Raw genomic sequence first — 17,599 nt, forward strand, 5'->3', positions numbered from 1 at the left:
GACTCAAGCATTTTTACATTTCAGACTTTAGACATTTAAAAGACGCTATTATCCAGAGCCATTTATAAACAGTGAGGACTTTACTGTGCCCTGAGGGACACCAGTAGTGAGACCATCCTTCATTTGACCGATCTTTGATTAGAAAATGAAACGAGCAACATGGTGGATGTTAGAATACCTGTCCAGTTATTAAATCTGTCCAGATCATTTTCAAATCAGTGCAGTCTGCAGATTAAGAAAAAGAGATGAAGAAAGCACGCCATTTCAATATTAACCTGCCCCTAATGGCGGAGGTGTGTGGGAAGGCCATTCTTTGTGTGTAAATGAGAGGCCCTGATCTAATACAGTAATCTGAACATTTCATCCCTGTAGCCTTGAACAGAACATGTTGTGACTGGTCCCTCAGCACCACAGTGATATACAGTACTTTCAGAAAGTATTCACACTCCTTGACTTTTTACACATTTTGTTGTGTTACAGACTGAATTTAAAATTTATTAAATTGAGATTTTGTGTCACTGGCCTACACACAATACCTCAATGTCAACGTGGAATTGTTTTTAGTAATTTTGACAAAAATATAAAAAATGAAAAGCTGAAATCTTGAGTCAATACGTTTTCAAACCCTTTTTTATGGCAAGCCTAAATACATTCAGGAGTAAAAACGTGCTTAACAAGTCGTGTAAGTTGAATGGACTGCAAATAACAGTGTTTAACATGATTTTGTAATGACTACCTCATCTCTGTACCCCAGACGTGCAATTATCCGTAAAGTCCCTAAGTCGAGCAGGGAATTTCAAACACAGATTCAACCACAAAGACCAGGGAGGTTTTCCAATGCCTCACAAAGAAGGGCACCTATTGGTAGATGGGTAAAAAAAAAAAAACAGACATTGAATAGCCCTTTGAGCATTATTTATTAATTAGTTATTAATTACACTTTGGGTGGTGTAGCAATAGACCCAGTCATTACAAAAGTGCAGGCGTCCTTCCTAACTCAGTTGCTGGAGAGGAAGGAAACCGCTCAGGGATTTAAGCATGAGGCCAATGGTGACTTTAAAACTTACAGAGTTTAATGGCTGTGATAGGAGATAACTGAGGATGGATCAACAACATTGTAGTTACTCCACAATACTAACATGAATGACAGAGTGAAAGGAAAGAAGCCTGTACTGAATAAAAATATTCCAAAACATGCATCCTATTTTCCAATAAGGCACTAAAGTAAAACTGCAAAAAATGTGGCTCAAAAATTAACTTTATGTCCTAAATACAAAGCGTTATGTTCGGGGCAAACACAATACATCACTGAATACCACTCTTCATATTTTCAAGCTTGGTGGTGGCTGCACCATGTTATGGGCATGCTTGTCATCGGCAAGGACTAGAGAAGGTTTTTTTTAAATTAAAAGAGGCCTGTAGCACTGTATAGTTAAGATTCATGTGTTGGTGGCACACATGCTACAATAAATGTAGCCTATGCTCCAGTCTTTTGTTGACAAGTGCGATTTTTAATAGACGCACAACTCTGCTAAGAAGCTTCGAGCTTCCGCTATTTGCCCAAACTAACCAGGGAAATAGAGTGATAACGAGCATAGAATGATTTTGTTTAAGCTCAACTGACGCTGAATATACATGTACACTACCGTTCGAAAGTTTGGGGTCACTTAGAAATGTCCTGGTTTTCCATGAAAACATACATGAAATGAGTTACAAAATGAATAGGAAATATAGTCAAGATGTTGACAAGGTTATAAATAATGATTTTTAATTGAAATAATTGTGTCCTTCAAACTTAGCTTTTGTCAAAGAATCCTCCATTTGCAGCAATTACAGCCTTGCAGACCTTTGACATTCTAGTTGTCAATTTGTTGAGGTAATCTGAAAAGAGTTCACCCCATGCTTCCTGAAGCACCTCCCACAAGTTGGATTGGCTTGATGGGCACTTCTTACATACCATACGGTCAAGCTGCTCCTACAACAGCTCAACAGGATTGAGATCCGGTGACTGTGCTGGCCACTCCATTATAGACAGAATACCAGCTGACTGCTTCTTCCTTAAGTAGTTCTTGCATATATTGGAGCTGTGCTTTGGGTCATTGTCCTGTTGTAGGAGGATATTGGCTCCAATTAAGCACCGTCCACAGGGTATGGCATGGCGTTGCAAAATGGAGCGATAGCCTTCCTTCTTCAAGATCCCTTTTACCCTGTACAAATCTCCCACTTTATCACCACTAAAGCACCCCCAGATCATCACATTGCCTCTACCATGCTTGACAGACGGCATGAAGCACCCATCCAGCATCTTTTCATTTTTTTCTACGAATGTTCTTCTTTGTGATCCAAACACCGCAAACATAGATTTGTCTGTCTATAACACTTTTTTCCAACACTCTAATGTACTTGTCCTCTTTCTATTCTGGTTAGAGCCAGTTTGCGCTGTTCTGTGAAGGGAGTAGTACACAGCGTTGTACGAGATCTTCAGTTTCATGGCAATTTCTTGCATGGAATAGCCTTCATTTCTCAGAAGAAGAATAGACTGACGAGTTTCAGAAGATAGTTCTCTGTTTCTGCCCATTTTGTGCCTGTACTCAAACCCACAAATGCTGATGCTCCAGATACTCAGCTAGTCTAAAGAAGGCCAGTTTTATTGCTTCTTTAATCAGCACAACAGTTTTCAGCTGTGCTAACATAATTGCAAAAGGGATTTCTAAAGATCAATTAGCCTTTTAAAATGATAAACTTGGATTTGCTAACACAACGTGCCATTGGAACACAGGAGTGATGGTTGCTGATTATGGGCCTCTGTACGCCTATGTAGATATTCTATTAAAAATCATGTTTCCAGCTACAATATTCATTTACAACATTAACAATGTCTACACTGTATTTCTGATCAATTTAATGTTATTTAATGGACAAAAAATAAGCTTTTCTTTAAAAAACAAGGACATTTCTAAGTGACCCCAAACTTTTGAACAGTAGTGTACACCCTACTGAAAACATGTCTACTTCATGCAGGCCCTCTTATCAACACAAGAGTACGCCCCTGTTCAGTTAATGCATGAAGGACAAATTATACAATTGGTTATTGTACACTGTTGCATATCTACTGTTATTTGACATTTATGAGAATCAGATAAGGAATGTCAAGAATGGCGTGACTTCCAACTCATCAGAATAGTATGCGGTCATAGTCAAATAGTGGTTCGGTCATAATCCGAGCAATGTTTGACGACGAGAAGTGTCGGATTTGATGAATAATATATCAAAGTGAGCATGCACGGCGCGTGCGTGTGTGCGTACATGCATGTGGACGTGTGTGCGTGAGTTTCGCCCAGGAATTCTCAGTCAATAGGTGAAAGGTAACTGTCAATATACGGTGATAAGCACTGCATTGAACTGTATTTAACCTCCTAACCCTAACCCGCCCAGCAGTCAGGAAGTCAGGGATGTCTGTAGATAACAGGTTAAAGGTCACAGAGAGGTACTTAGCCATTAGTTAAGTGTATCTGTGTGCCAGAAATAGGGCTGAAGACCTTTTTGTGAAATCACTTGTCAGTATACTATTATACTATTATAGTATATATTATTATTGTAATATTATATTATTATTATGTATAGACAGTGTTGACTGCATAATCAATCAATCATCTGGTTTGATCTGAATGAAGTTATCTTAAGGGATACTAGGGGACGATAAGTCTAAGGTGAAGCTTACAGGCTACCGTGTAGTAACAGGTAGCCAACAATTGTGTTGAATTATTTGAAGCGTGTACCAGAAAGATTCCGTTCCTATCCACGTCATTTTTGCGTAACTGAAATATCCGTTATAATCCGGTGTATTATAAAGTATCAGCTGAAACGGTGTTACAACTCGATGTAATGATGCATATGTGGAGGAGGTTATTGAGGTTGGGGTTTCAGGGCGTTTGACTGAAGTGTTCATCATGACAGTCTTGTACCTGCACCATCCTGACGTTCTTTGAAAGACTTAGCAGGTACAGTGAGTGACCGGTATTTATCCATGGTCAAACATAATGCATTGCTGAGTACTGTATGAACTCTTGTGATGATTAATAACTGTCTGTCTGTCTGTCTGTCTGTCTGTCTGTCTGTCTGTCTGTCTGTCTGTCTGTCTGCGTGCGTGCATTTGTGCGTGTTTTGTCAAGTGTGTACAGTTTATATAAACTTTTGTGACACTAGAACTGAATGCCTTGACAACTTGAAGGAACCAAATAGCAAACAATTCTTTATGTCTTTGGTCACATGTTAGCAGAGCATTGATGTACTCTATAAATTCGTGTTCAGCGTGTCTGGAGGAAGACCCTGAACAACACGCTGCAACCATGAGAGTATTTCATGTTTTTGTTTGGGTACATAATGTGATGTTCTGGGGGACCTTGAACAACATAAGGACAGTTGATGGCTGGCTAAATGGTTTTGTGTTTTGCCTTTTTGTGTTTTTTGTCCCTATGCATGTGTCTGTGGTTCTGTGCATTGTGTTTGGGGGGGGGGGGGGTGAGTTTGCTCATGTCTATGTGTGTAATTGTATGCATGTGCGTGATAAGGATATTTGTGTAGCTACCAACCAGCATCTGTTGTGTCTTGCATGTTATCATGTATGAGAGTGTGACATTCTGTGAATTATAGTATAGCACAGGAGGTTGGTGGCACCTTAATTGGGGAGGACGGCTCGTAGTAATGGCTGGAGCGGAATCAGTGGAATGGTATCAAATACATCAAACACATGGTTTCCATGTGTTTGATGCCATTCCATTCACTCCGTTCCAGCCATTAATACGAGCCGTCCTCCCCTCACCAGCCTCCACTGTAATATTGGTGATATAGATGGAGATCCTTAATGTTTCTATGAAGTGCCCATTTACTCTCATGGTTGCATACAGTTTGACTGGCTGTGTTTGAGTGTTTGTGCTTGTATGAATGAGGAGCTCCTGTGTGTGTGTGTGTGTGTGTGTTCCCCCTTCTGCTCTCTTGTTTATATCAGTCTGAATCAGCAGCTGTTGATTACTCCTACGCTCATTCATATTTTTCACTCTCTTTCTCTCAGGTTCTTTCTCTCGCCTCCTCTCGCCTCCTCTCTACTCCTGGTGCGTATGTTACACTCACGTAGAGTGCATGACGACAGAACGGAGGGGGTACTATGCCATTAAGAACAGACTCAACAAGTATGCTGCCGGAAACCATTTTCTTTTGACCTTCTCTCCTCCTCTCTCTCTCTCTCTCTCTCTCTCTCTCTCTCTCTCTCTCTCTCTCTCTCTCTCTCTCTCTCTCTCTCTCTCTGTCTCTCTGTCTCTCTGTCTCTGTGTCTGTGTTTAATGTGTCCAAACGCAAATTTCACTTGTATATTTGTGTGTGTGTAAATACAGTACCAGTCAAAAGTTTGTAAACACCTACTCATTCAAGGGTTTGTCTTTATTTTTACTATTTTCTACGTTGTAGAATAATAGTGAAAACATCAAAACTATGAAATAACACATATGGAATCATGTAGTAACCAAAAAAGTGGTAAACAAATCAAAATATATTTCAGATTCTTCAAAGTAGCCACCCTTTGCCTTGATCACAGCTTGGCACACTCTTGGCATTCTCTCAACCAGCTTCACCTGGAATGCTTTTCCAACAGTCTTGAAGGAGTTCCCACATATGCTGAGCACTTGTTGGCTGCTTTTCCTTCACTCTGCGGTCCAACTCATCCCAAATCATCTCAATTGGGTTGAGGTCGGGTGATTGTGGAGGCCAGGTCATCTGATGCAGCACTCCATCACTCTCCTTCTTGGTCAAATAGCCCTTACACAGCCTGGGGATGTGTTGGGTCATTGTCCTGTTGAAAAACAAATGATAGTCCCACTAAGCGCAAACCAGATGGGATGGTGTATCGCTACAGAATGCTGTGGTAGCCATGCTGGTTAAGTATGCCTTGAATTCTAAATAAATTACAGACAGAGTCACCAGCAAAGCACCTCAACACCATCACACCTCCTCCATGCTTCACGGTGGGAACCACACATGCAGAGACCATCCGTTCACCCACACCGCGTCTCACAATTACACGGCGTTTGGTGTCCTTTAGTACTTGTTTCTTTGCAGCAATTTGACCATGAAGGCCTGATTCACACAGTCTCCTCTGAACAGTTGATGTTGAGATGTGTCTGTTACTTGAACTCTCTGAAGCATTTATCTGGGCTGCAATTTCTGAGGCTGGTAACTCTAATGAACTTATCCTCTGCAGCAGAGGTAACTCTGGCTCTTCCTTTCCTGTGGCGGTCATCATGAGAGCCAGTTTTATCATAGCGCTTGATGGTTTTTACGACTACACCTACATTTTCCCAGTTGACTGACCTTCATGTCTTAAAGTAATGATGGACTGTCATTTCTCTTTGATTATTTGAACTGTTCATGCCATAATATGGACTTGGTCTTTTACCAAATAGCGATATCTTCTGTATACCAGCCCTACCTTGTCACAACACAACTGATTGGCTCAAATGCATTAAGAAGGATAGAAATTCCACTATTTAACTTTTAACAAGGCACACCTGTTAATTGAAATGCATTCCATGTGACTACCTCATGAAGCTGGTTGAGAGAATGCCAATAGTGTGCAAAGCTGTCATCAAGGCAAAGGTGGCTACCTTGAAGAATATAAAATATAACATGTATTTTGATTTGTTTAGCACTTTTTTGGTTACTACATGATTCCATATGTGTTTTTTCATGGTGTTGATGCCTTCACTATTATTCTACAATGTAGAAAATAGTAAAAATAAAATAAAAACCCTTGAATGAGAAGGTGTGTCCAAACTTTTGACTGGTACTGTATGCGTAAGCCCATATCCTCATGCCACCTGCCAGTGTCTTTGTTATGGATTTCAATTAAATTAAATTCCATTCATTCAAAATAAGCTGGTTTGTTTTTCCTCTCATTCAAGCAGCATCCCTTTCCCACTGCTGTAAGTGTTTCAGGGCCTAATTGACTTATTACTCAATGGGACGCTTTTAGCTGAAATTAATTGAATCTCAAAGACAATCAGACATGTGGCATGAGGACAAAGACAGTTCCCCAAAAATGTAAATGGTTTCCATTCCTTAGAAGTGTCCCCAAGTCAAGCTGTGTTTAAATTCCACAATATGTTTCCCATGGATCTAATTAGCACCATGGTAGTCATTTTCCTGTACCATACATAATGCAGTGTTATGCAGGGCTTGAAGCAGCATCCTTGTAGTTACATCCTGAGCCATAAAGAAGCAGACCTCTTAGCAGTACACTTACATAGAGGCTACAATATCTCACATTTCTGTTCTCTGCAAAGACATAATGGACAATAAAGTATTCTTCTTCTCTTATCTTCAGACCTAAACCTCTCTCATCACTGTCCCTATATGTAGTAGTGAGTGTAATTAAGACCTGCTTTATACAACCAAACACTGGCAAAGGACAAATTAGTACAGCGCCTCTTCTGAGCTCTGATTGAGGTCAGTACACTGTGAGCCGACATTCATTTTCTTCTTACATTTAGTACATTATTGTCCAGTTGCTGTGTTTAGATGTGTGCGGACAGAGTGGAAATCCCACCTGACCGAGGCGTGAACTCACAACCTTGTGCACCGTAGTCAAGAAGCACTGTCCATACCACTGACCCAGAAGAGTAAAGGCATTTTTGGATCGGCGACAGTACTTCCAGGTTTCAGAAAGGAAGTCTTTCTTTCTTCCTATTCAAGTTTAGTGCCTTCCCACTGGGCACACATTGGTTGAATCAACGTTGTTTCTACGTCATCCGCATCTGCAGTGAAAGGTGGCAGAGCTACACCTTTCTACACGGTGTTTGTCAGACCATGAGACGTCCTGAAAATCGGTCTTCTCACGGAAACGTCTGTAGTGTCCGAACGGTTTGACCAACAAACTATTGACCCCCTCTATGGAAAGATGAGTGTCACGAACACCATGGTGTTCTCCAATTTGCTCTACGACCCCCAAAAGCATCACGGGACACGTCTGAAGTCGGTACCACCGATATGCCAACTTCTGTCTGTAGCGTCTAAACAGTTTGTTCTACAAACTAATATGACTCACATACACATACATGTAGGACGGCGACAAGGTATTCCAGTACCAGTTTAAAAACTGTATGCAAATATACAGTATATGGAAGTAGTTTAGTGCCTAACAAAATGGGTTAAATGTGTGTCAAAAATGTATAAATCATTTTTATAGATTATGGCTACCTTGGGCAAATGTATTTGATAAATGCAGATCTTCATTACAGGAGAGGGAAGATCAGTGAGTACAGCGAATACCATTCATCAGACACTGTTTCAATTTCAACCCTTTCACAGGCAATCTGATCTTCAAAACGTCACCTGCAGTCCCAGACGTGTGCGAGATGGTAACACGATGCGTACTGTTGATACATAACCCTCAGTGCACCATGTGAATCACCATCCACGGTTTTGCATGTCTGACTGACGTCTTCCTAGAACTCCCATCTCACTGGGCAGATAGGAGTCACCTGTTCTGCAGGTGGCTGCACACTCAAATCCATTATGTTGTGTTTGGACTTCCTCCCAAGGGGACCCGCTTTTTATCGCCAATCCTGAATGAATGTGTTCCAGCGCTGGGATCCTGCTGCTTCTTATCTTCCCAGGCAAACATCGCTATCTAATCGCTGTGGCGACAGAGATCAACAGTGGAAAGAATGGGGTATTTTTGTCCCCGGCGCTCGGTTTGCGCGAACCATACCCCCACTTGTACCTGGTCGATGTACTTGCTTGGGGGTGGCACACAAAGCGAGAGGGGTGTGCGTGTGTGAATTGTGCATGGGTGTGTGTGTGTGTGTGTGTGTGTGTGTGTGTGTGTGTGTGTGTGTGTGTGTGTGTGTGTGTGTGTGTGTGTGTGTGTGTGTGTGTGTGTGTGTGTGTGTGTGTGTGTGTGTGTATTGTGTGTGTGTGTATTGTGTGTGCCTGTATGTGTGTGTGTGTGCCATCTTCAAGCAAGGTTTACAAGTATATTGTCACATTATGTGGAGGTAATTTCCTTCAATCAGTTCATCAGCATTTATCATTTCCCTTTCTCTATCAATCTTCCTCACAGTGTATGCTCACTCTCCCACTTAGATTGACAGCCGAAGATGACCTGCAGAGCTGTTAAAGGAAAACCACAGGCCAGTGACAATGTATCCATGGCGACACATTGTACAACATGCGACTGACTCAACCTGGCCCTGTATGGCAGCCTGCCAGGCAGCACGCTTTGCGGATTGGCACCTCCTCTTTAAGTGACAGGGAAGATGACTGGCCGAGAGTGAGAGTGAAATAACGGTTTGTGTAATTGTGCAAATGAGCCATTTGGGTTACATAACGCTCAGGACAGGCCAGGTTTGACCTGAAGCTGTCACCAAGTTGTCGCTGAGCCACCATGTCCTCCCATGGGACCATTCGCGTCACCGATAAGCCTGTAACCACAGCGACCAGATCTCTGGTGACACGGTTGAGAGTGGAACGCCTTAATAACTACCTCAGTCGTCTCAGCGGCAGTCTTCCAATCGAGCCAAGCTGTCATACATGCTCCACAGGATTCCCCGATGTTTTGTGTCCCTTTCTTTTCATTGATACTATCATCGCTTGTTTTCACTGCCTTAATTCCCCTCAGAGTAAAATGAGTGTATTGAATCTGAGAAAACAAGCACTCCTGACAATGTGACTGCATGATAGTTGCAAGATCAGGATGGTATGTACAATTATGGAGAAGTGGAGGCCATTCTGCATCTGAGAGGCCAGACCCGGAGGGGACTCTGAATGCCAGCCAAAACATCTTCTGCCATTTGAGTATTTTCTATTTTCTAAGAGTTCAAAATAAGGCAGCTACGTACCCCAAATCAGGCTGTGTCCTCAGAGTGGTGTGGACATCCTGCCCCAGTTAGGGCTATGTGTGGGGAAGAATTTAGTGACCCCGGGTAGCCAAGGTAGTCATAATGACAGATGAACCCTTGAAGTCCAAGGGTTACCTATTGACTAAGTTCAGGCCTACAGTATATGTGGTTTCAGGATGATTATATTGACATTTCTTTTGGAGAGATCTCTTGCTTGTTATCCAAGCAGCTGAGCTCTATCTGTGTGTTACAGAGACAATTACCTTGGTCCATTTTTATTCATTTTTTATTTCACCTTTATTTAACCAGGTAGGCTAGTTGAGAACAAGTTCTCATTTACAACTGCGACCTGGCCAAGATAAAGCAAAGCAGTGCGACACAAACAACAACACAGAGTTACACATGGAATAAACAAACATACAGTCAATAACACTTTAGAAAAAGTCTATGTACAGTGTGTGCAAATGAGGTAAGTTAAGGGAGGTAAGGCAATAAAGAGGCCATAGTGACGAAATAATTACAATTTAGCAATTAAACACTGGAGTGATAGATGTGCAGAAGATGAATGTGCAAGTAGAGATACTGGGCTGCAAAGGAGCAAAAATAAATAAATAAATAAATAACAGTATGGTATGAGGTAGTTGGATGGGCTATTTACAGATGGGCAGTGTACAGGTGCAGTGATCGGTGAGCTGCTCTGACAGCTGGTGCTTAAAGTTAGTGAGGGAGATATGAGTCTCCAGCTTCAGGGATTTTTGCAATTCGTTCCAGTCATTGGCAGCAGAGAACTGGAAGGAAAGTTGGCCAAAAGAGGAATTGGCTTCGGGGGTGACCAGTGAAATATACCTGCTGGAGTGCATGCTACGAGTGGGTGCTGCTATGGTGACCAGTGAGCTGAGATAAGGCGGGGCTTTACCTAGCAAAAATGTATAGATGATCTGGAGCCAGTGGGTTTGGCGACGAATATGAAGCGAGGGCTAGCCAACGAGAGAATACAGGTCGCAGTAGTGGGTAGCATATGGGGCCTTTGTGACAAAACGGATGGCACTGTGATAGACTGCATCCAATTTGCTGAGTAGAGTGTTGGAGGCTATTTTGTAAATGACATCGCCGAAGTCAAGGATCGGCAGGATAGTCAGTTTTACGAGGGTATGTTTGGCGGCATGAGTGAAGGATGCTTTGTTGCGAAATAGGAAGCCGATTCTAGATTTAATTTTGGATTGGAGATGCTTAATGTGAGTCTGGAAGGAGAGTTTACAGTCTAACCAGACACCTAGGTATTTGTAGTTGTCCACATATTCTAAGTCAGAACCGTCCAGAGTAGTGATGCTGGACGGACGGGCAGGTGCGGGCAGCGATCAGTTGAAGAGCATGCATTTAGTTTTACTTGCATTTAAGAGCAGTTGGAGGCCACGGAAGGAGAGCTGTATTGGCATTGAAGCTCGTCTGGAGGTTAGTTAACACAATGTCCAAAGAACAAGCACTCCTGTGCATGGTAATTAAGTTAGGGCAGATTCTATTTTGATTACTGTGAAATCAATTGGCCCAGGGATTTTCCCACAGGTATATTATTCAAGACTGTATACTACAAACAGGATGTTTCATTCATTAGCAACACACTGTAGATAACAACAACACCTGCTGGAGATGAGCATAACAAACCCCCAAAAATGTACAGTCATGATATGAAGTGCTCTAGTGGGGCCGTGATGTCAACCTATACACTTTCATATTTTATATTGAAATTAAATAGAGTAACCCTTGAGTACATTGTGAGGGTGACCCTCACACCGTACCCAAACCGGCCGTGCGCGTGGGCCATCGTGGGCATCGTGCGCAAATTGATTTTGTCCCCCAACACCAAACGCAATCACGACACACAGGTTGAAATATCAAAACATACTCTGAACCAATTATATTAATTTGGGGACAGGTCCAATAGCATTAAACATTTATGGCAAATTAGCTAGCTAGCTTGCAGTTGCTAGCTAATTTGTCCTATTTAGCTAGCTTAGCTAATTTGTCCTGGGATATAAATGTTGAGTTGTTATTTTACCTGAAATGCACAAGGTCCTCTACTCCGACAATTAATCCACACATAAAACGGTCAACCAAATCGTTTCTAGTCATCTCTCCTCCTTCCAGGCTTTTTCTTCTTTGGACTTTATATGGTGATTGGCAACTTTCATAGCTACCACGACGACCAACCGAACTCAGTTTATCTTTCAATCCCCCACGTGGGTATAACCAATGAGTTGATAGCACGTGGGTATCTGCTTCTATAAACCAATGAGGCGATGGGAGAGGCAAGACTTGCACCGCGTTCAGCGTCACAAATAGAACTGACTTCTATTTTAGCACTTGGCAATGCAGACACTTCTTGGCGCACGCGAGCAGTGTGGGTGCAATAATTGAATAACATGTACGTTTAAATTTATTTTGCAGCGCACGCGATGCGAGCGGTGTGGTCAGCATGTTAGTCCCATCATGTAGTAGGCGGTGGGTGATGATGTGTCTTCTCTCAATCCCAGATGGTCTGGTTGTGCCTACATGAGGCATGGAGCTCCCTGTCAAGGATCGATGACACAGAACGGTAAACAGAGAGGAGAGATGGATAGATAGGAAGGGGAGGCGGCAGGCTTTTTTTTCCACAAACCAAGCATAGAACTCAGTGACACAACATCCTCCCCTTTCACAAACTGTGGTGGCAAAACACGTCCAACTTTAACTAATATGGATCAAAATATGGTGTAGAGCCATTCCCAGTCACAAATTGCCTGCACTCTCTGTCTTTCGCTTTCTTCACAATAGCCCATAAAAACAAAGCGAAAACAGGTTTTTAGACATTTTTGTAAATGTATGAAAAATGTAAAACTGAAATACCTTATTTATATAACTATTCAGACCCTTTGCTATGATACTCGATATTGAGCTCAGGTGCAAACTGTTTCCATTGATAATCCTTGAGATGTTTCTACAACTTGATTGGGGTCCACCTGTGGTAAATTCAATTTATTGGACATGATTTGGAAAGGCACACACCTGTCTATGTAAGGTCCCACAGTTGACAGTGCATGTCAGAGCAAAAACCAAGCCATGAGGTCGAAGGAATTGTCTGTTGAGCTCCGAGACAGAATTGTATCAAGCCAGTGATCTGGGGAAAGGTACCAAAAAATGTCTGCAGCACTGAAGGTCCCCAAAAACACAGTGGCCTCCATCATTTTAAAATGGAAGAAGTTTGGAACCACCAACACTCTTCCTAGAGCTGGCTACCCGGCCAAACTGAAAAATCAGGGGAGAAGGGCCTTGGTCAGGGAGGTGACCAAGAACCCGATGGTCACTCTGACAGAGCTCCGGAGTTCCTCTGTGGAGATGGGAGAACCTTCCAGAAAGACAACCATCTCTGCAGCACTCCACCAGTCAGGCCTTTATGGTAGAGTGGCCAGACAGAAGCCACTCCTCAGTAAAAGGCACATCACAGCCCGCTTGGAGTTTGCCAAAAGGCACCTAAAGGACCCTCAGACCATGAGAAACAACATTCTCTGGTCTGATGAAACCAAGATTGAACTCTTTGGCCTGAATGCCAAGTGTCACGCCTGGAGGAAACAAGGCACGCTCATCACCTGGACAAATGCCATCCCTATGGTGAAACATGGTGGTGGCAGCATCATGCTGTGGGGATGTTTTTCAGTGGCAGGGACTGGGAGACTAGTCAAGATCGAGGGAAAGATGAACGGAGCAAAGTACAGAGAAATCCTTAATGAAAACCTGCTCCAGAGTGCTCAGGACCTCAGACTGTGGCGAAGGTTCACCTTCCAACAGGACAATGACCCTAAGCACACAGCCAAGACAACGCAGGAGTGGCTTCGGGACAAGTCTCTGAATGTCCTTGAGTGGCCCAGCCAGAGCCTGGACTTGAACCTGATTGAACATCTCTGGAGAGACCTGAAAATAGCTGTGCAGCGAGGCTCCGCATCCAAACTGACAGAGCTTGAGAGGATCTGCAGAGAAGAATGGGAGAAACTCCCCAAATACAGGTGTGCCAAGCTTGTAGCGTCATACCCAAGAAGACCCGAGGCTGTAATCGCTGCCAAAGGTGTACATTTGAGATTCTCTCACCATAGGCCTGAATTATCCCTTTAATCTTTGCACTGACACATCTGCATATCCTGAGAGTCCTCGGCTATCGTAACTGTTCTTACAACTAATTGCCTGGTGACGTCATCCCGGCGGATTCAAGCTTCTACAGCCCAACGTAACAGAAAAGCATGGTTCTCATGCGCTTTGGGAGCCATGCTTGACGTCTTCACTGTTTTAGTAGGACCGGAGCCCTGGTTCTTCTCATCATTGAGCAATGACTTGATGTTGCAGACGCGGGTCATGGAGGCTGCTGGCTGCTCTTAACCACATCTTGTCTGTCACTCTTCTTATGTAAGGGCTTGGGCGGTTCCACAGCCTTTATAAAGGATCTGAAGCTGAGGGTGGCCCGATTTAGCGTCAATGGCCCATTTAGTCTGTAGGCTAAAACAACATGTTAATGCATGCTGAAGACATTGTTTTAGAGACTTCCTAATCTACACATATCCAAATGTTGAGTTGTGGTAGGTTTAATCTCTGGGGAACAATCAACAATGTGTGCGTGTACTGTACAGTCCAAAAAGTCACTCTATCATCACAGTCTTCTGTAGCCTAATGTCCTACCACGTCTAAGGGTGCATGTCCCGTTGCATTTGTATCAAGAAATCAGATCTATCCGCCAGAATCTCTGACCATAAAATAAATAATGGAAACTCCGGAAAACCTCTAGCGTACATTCCCCACAACTACAGGGACAACTCAAGTGTCAGCTTTTTGACTCAATTAAATCATTTATGAAGGAGAAATGCTGTGGAAAAATAACCTTAAACCACCCTTCTATCCTATCGTAGGAGAATGGACATTTTTATCTCTCTTGACATTTTCCCACTATGGTGCTGCTGACCCGAACCAAACTGCTTAATCGGAAGATATTATTATTTTAAATGTTCCTTTTAAGCATGGTTCCAGGAACTGGTGGATGCGTAACCAGGTCAGCTCAGTGTAGCTGACTTGGCTCAGCTAAGTTTGGCTCCTGTGTGCCACTTCTGGAACAGAACTCTTTTAAGTAGTTTACCAACCACCTACACTCCTAGACCAGATCCTGAAGGGCACGTACACTGCATTTTGAACCTAGTTGATAAAGCAGCGTTTCTTGTTCCCAAACTTTGCATGACCCCTCTGTCTCCAAAAAGAGCAACACACGAGTAACTTGAGGCCTCGCTCTACCCAAATGAGCTGACATTCCTGAGCTTTATAATTGTTGTTATTTTGACCCACTGACCTCGATTTTTCTATCTGCTACTGTGCCAAATATCTTGGGTACTCTGGACAAAATGTTTTTCCCTTTTCGGTCATCAAAAGCTCGAGCAATGTCAATCTTTCTTAATAGCACTGAGACAGTGCAAATTGGGGTTGTAAGAAATAATCATATGATCATGAGTCCAGATTAAAAGTGTTAGAGAGACAATTATAAATTGTCTCACAAAGTCTCTGTAACCATACTCCAGGTCAATAATGTAGTGAAGTCAGGTAAACCCCATGGACGACTTCTCGGACACAGAGTAATCTATTCCTACCCGGAAGTGGGAACTATGTCATTTTAATTCCAAATGATCCCACTCACTCTTTAACAGCGACATTACTGCCCCTGAAGTCAGGGTTAACTATAGAGGTCTAATGTATTTAACACCCATTTGATTCTGCCATTAAAATATATTTGTAGCAAACACAGTTGTATGCTAGTGAACTAATATGGATGAATTATCAACATCCTCTAAATACGTGTAGTTTGCGTTTTTCAGAGAGCTTCATGATAACATTGTACTCGTAGGCTCCATTGAGCTTGCTTTTTAGTCCAGGAATAGGCTTAATCTGTATCTGGGAAACCGGCCCTTTGTGTTCTTGTCCAGTATCAAACCTTTTGTCAGTTAGTGTTTAATGTAGTGGTGCCAGTTCCCATTTATGTCTTTCCCAAATTCATACACATTCACCTCGTCACAAATGTTTAAAGCAAATATCAAAGCCATGAATCCAGTGGATGTTATAGTCAAGCCAGATTTCATGAACATATTTCATGAAAACAGGATTCAGAACCAATACCAAATCTTTCTTGGCTTTAATTTTGGGTTTAGGATCAGTCACTACGCTGAGTAGCCACTGGAGATCCAGAGTCTTGAAATTAAAGAGCAGGAGACTAGTGGTGCTGTCCAGATCTCTGGCAGTCTTTGGGTACATGACGTGATGGCTGGTCCTGCTCCCCACATCCTCCTCATAGCCCTTGGTAAATGCCTTTTACATTCTGATAATGATATCATTGGAGTTGATGAGGTCTACATAGTTAGAGCATTTGATGTACCCAGTGTTCTCCACCACAGCACATCGTCCACATAGAGGTCAGAAGTACTTCTGAAACTAGAGGTCATCGTCCGGCTGTGTCGTACATTTGAGACAGTGATGTGCAGAGCTACTGTACTGGAAGTCCAGCAACCGGAGGGCATTTAAAAAAATAAATAGGATGGCTGTCCAAGATTAAAAAAACAAAACAAAGATAGTGGTGATGCAGAGTAGAACGGTGAGAAGCCAACCTTTTCTGATCACGAAGAAATGGATTTTGTGGATAGTTTTACATTGAGGTTGCAGCCACATTTTTGGGGTGGTTCTAATTCTCCCAAAGTGCCCACCAGAAATCTCCCCACCACTGACCTAACAATACTGGAAACTCCATCTAGCCAATGCTTTTAAATCCATGATGGGGAGTGTGAAAGTGCACACCCCCAGGAGGAGCATGGAGACCCACCACACCAATCAACGCAAATATATTTGCAATGGATCTGAAGCACAAACAATCTAAGTATACAATATGAATCGTACAGCTACCAAATATATAGCCCTCAAGATCAACACATGACAAAAGCTAAAAGATACCTTCGCTCCCGTTGGAATACAGTGAAAATAAAATTCTAATTATTCCTTTGCATCTTTCCACTCTAAAAATGCACAGCTAGTTACACTAGAGCAGCAGTTTGGGTACGGCATTCACTAATACATTTGACTGATAAAATTCAGCAATTCTACGAATGGTGGTTCTCTAGAGCTTTGGACTGGTAGTATTCTGGTAGTCATTTTCCCCGGAAAAGGAAAAAGTTGGGAACCACTGGTCTAGCAGATCTCTAGCAACAAATTTGTTCATCGAATTGAGTTGTCTAAATATAGAGCGTGGTTACTTTTCACCCACGCTTAACCGAGTTGCCTAATACTGAAGCGATTGGCTGTGGCTACCCATCCCTATCAATTGCTATAAGTGGGTGGAAGGTGGAAGGTGACATCCACAATAATTATTAATAAATGTATCTTCATAAATCTACTCATACAAGTACTTTATTTTTTTAAGTCAAGTCAAACTCAGGAAGCAGTGTAGCGTGCTTAAACCGGAACCTGTGCCCACAGGCTTATTTTGCCTCTACACTCTTAATATCTTCTTCAGGCTTAGTATGGTTACCCAGTAAAAACGGCAGAATGGACATCACAAACAGCGGCAATCTCCGTGTTGCATCAGACGAGTGCCTACAGGGGGAACATAAACAGCGGTAGAGAAGACGGGGGATTCAGAGGGAGTTGTCCTGATCTTTCTA

The 17,599-nt window shown here is 42.6% G+C and overlaps 1 pseudogene; it reads right to left on the reverse strand.

Annotated features, from left to right (window-relative positions):
• Positions 1-15,731: 15,731 nt before the first annotated feature.
• LOC123730890 (CMP-N-acetylneuraminate-beta-galactosamide-alpha-2,3-sialyltransferase 1-like) lies at positions 15,732-16,346 on the reverse strand (annotated as a pseudogene).
• Between the last annotated feature and the right edge of the window lie 1,253 nt (positions 16,347-17,599).

This window comes from Salmo salar, chromosome ssa27 (genome assembly GCF_905237065.1).
Source record: "Salmo salar chromosome ssa27, Ssal_v3.1, whole genome shotgun sequence".
Taxonomy (NCBI): domain Eukaryota; kingdom Metazoa; phylum Chordata; class Actinopteri; order Salmoniformes; family Salmonidae; genus Salmo; species Salmo salar.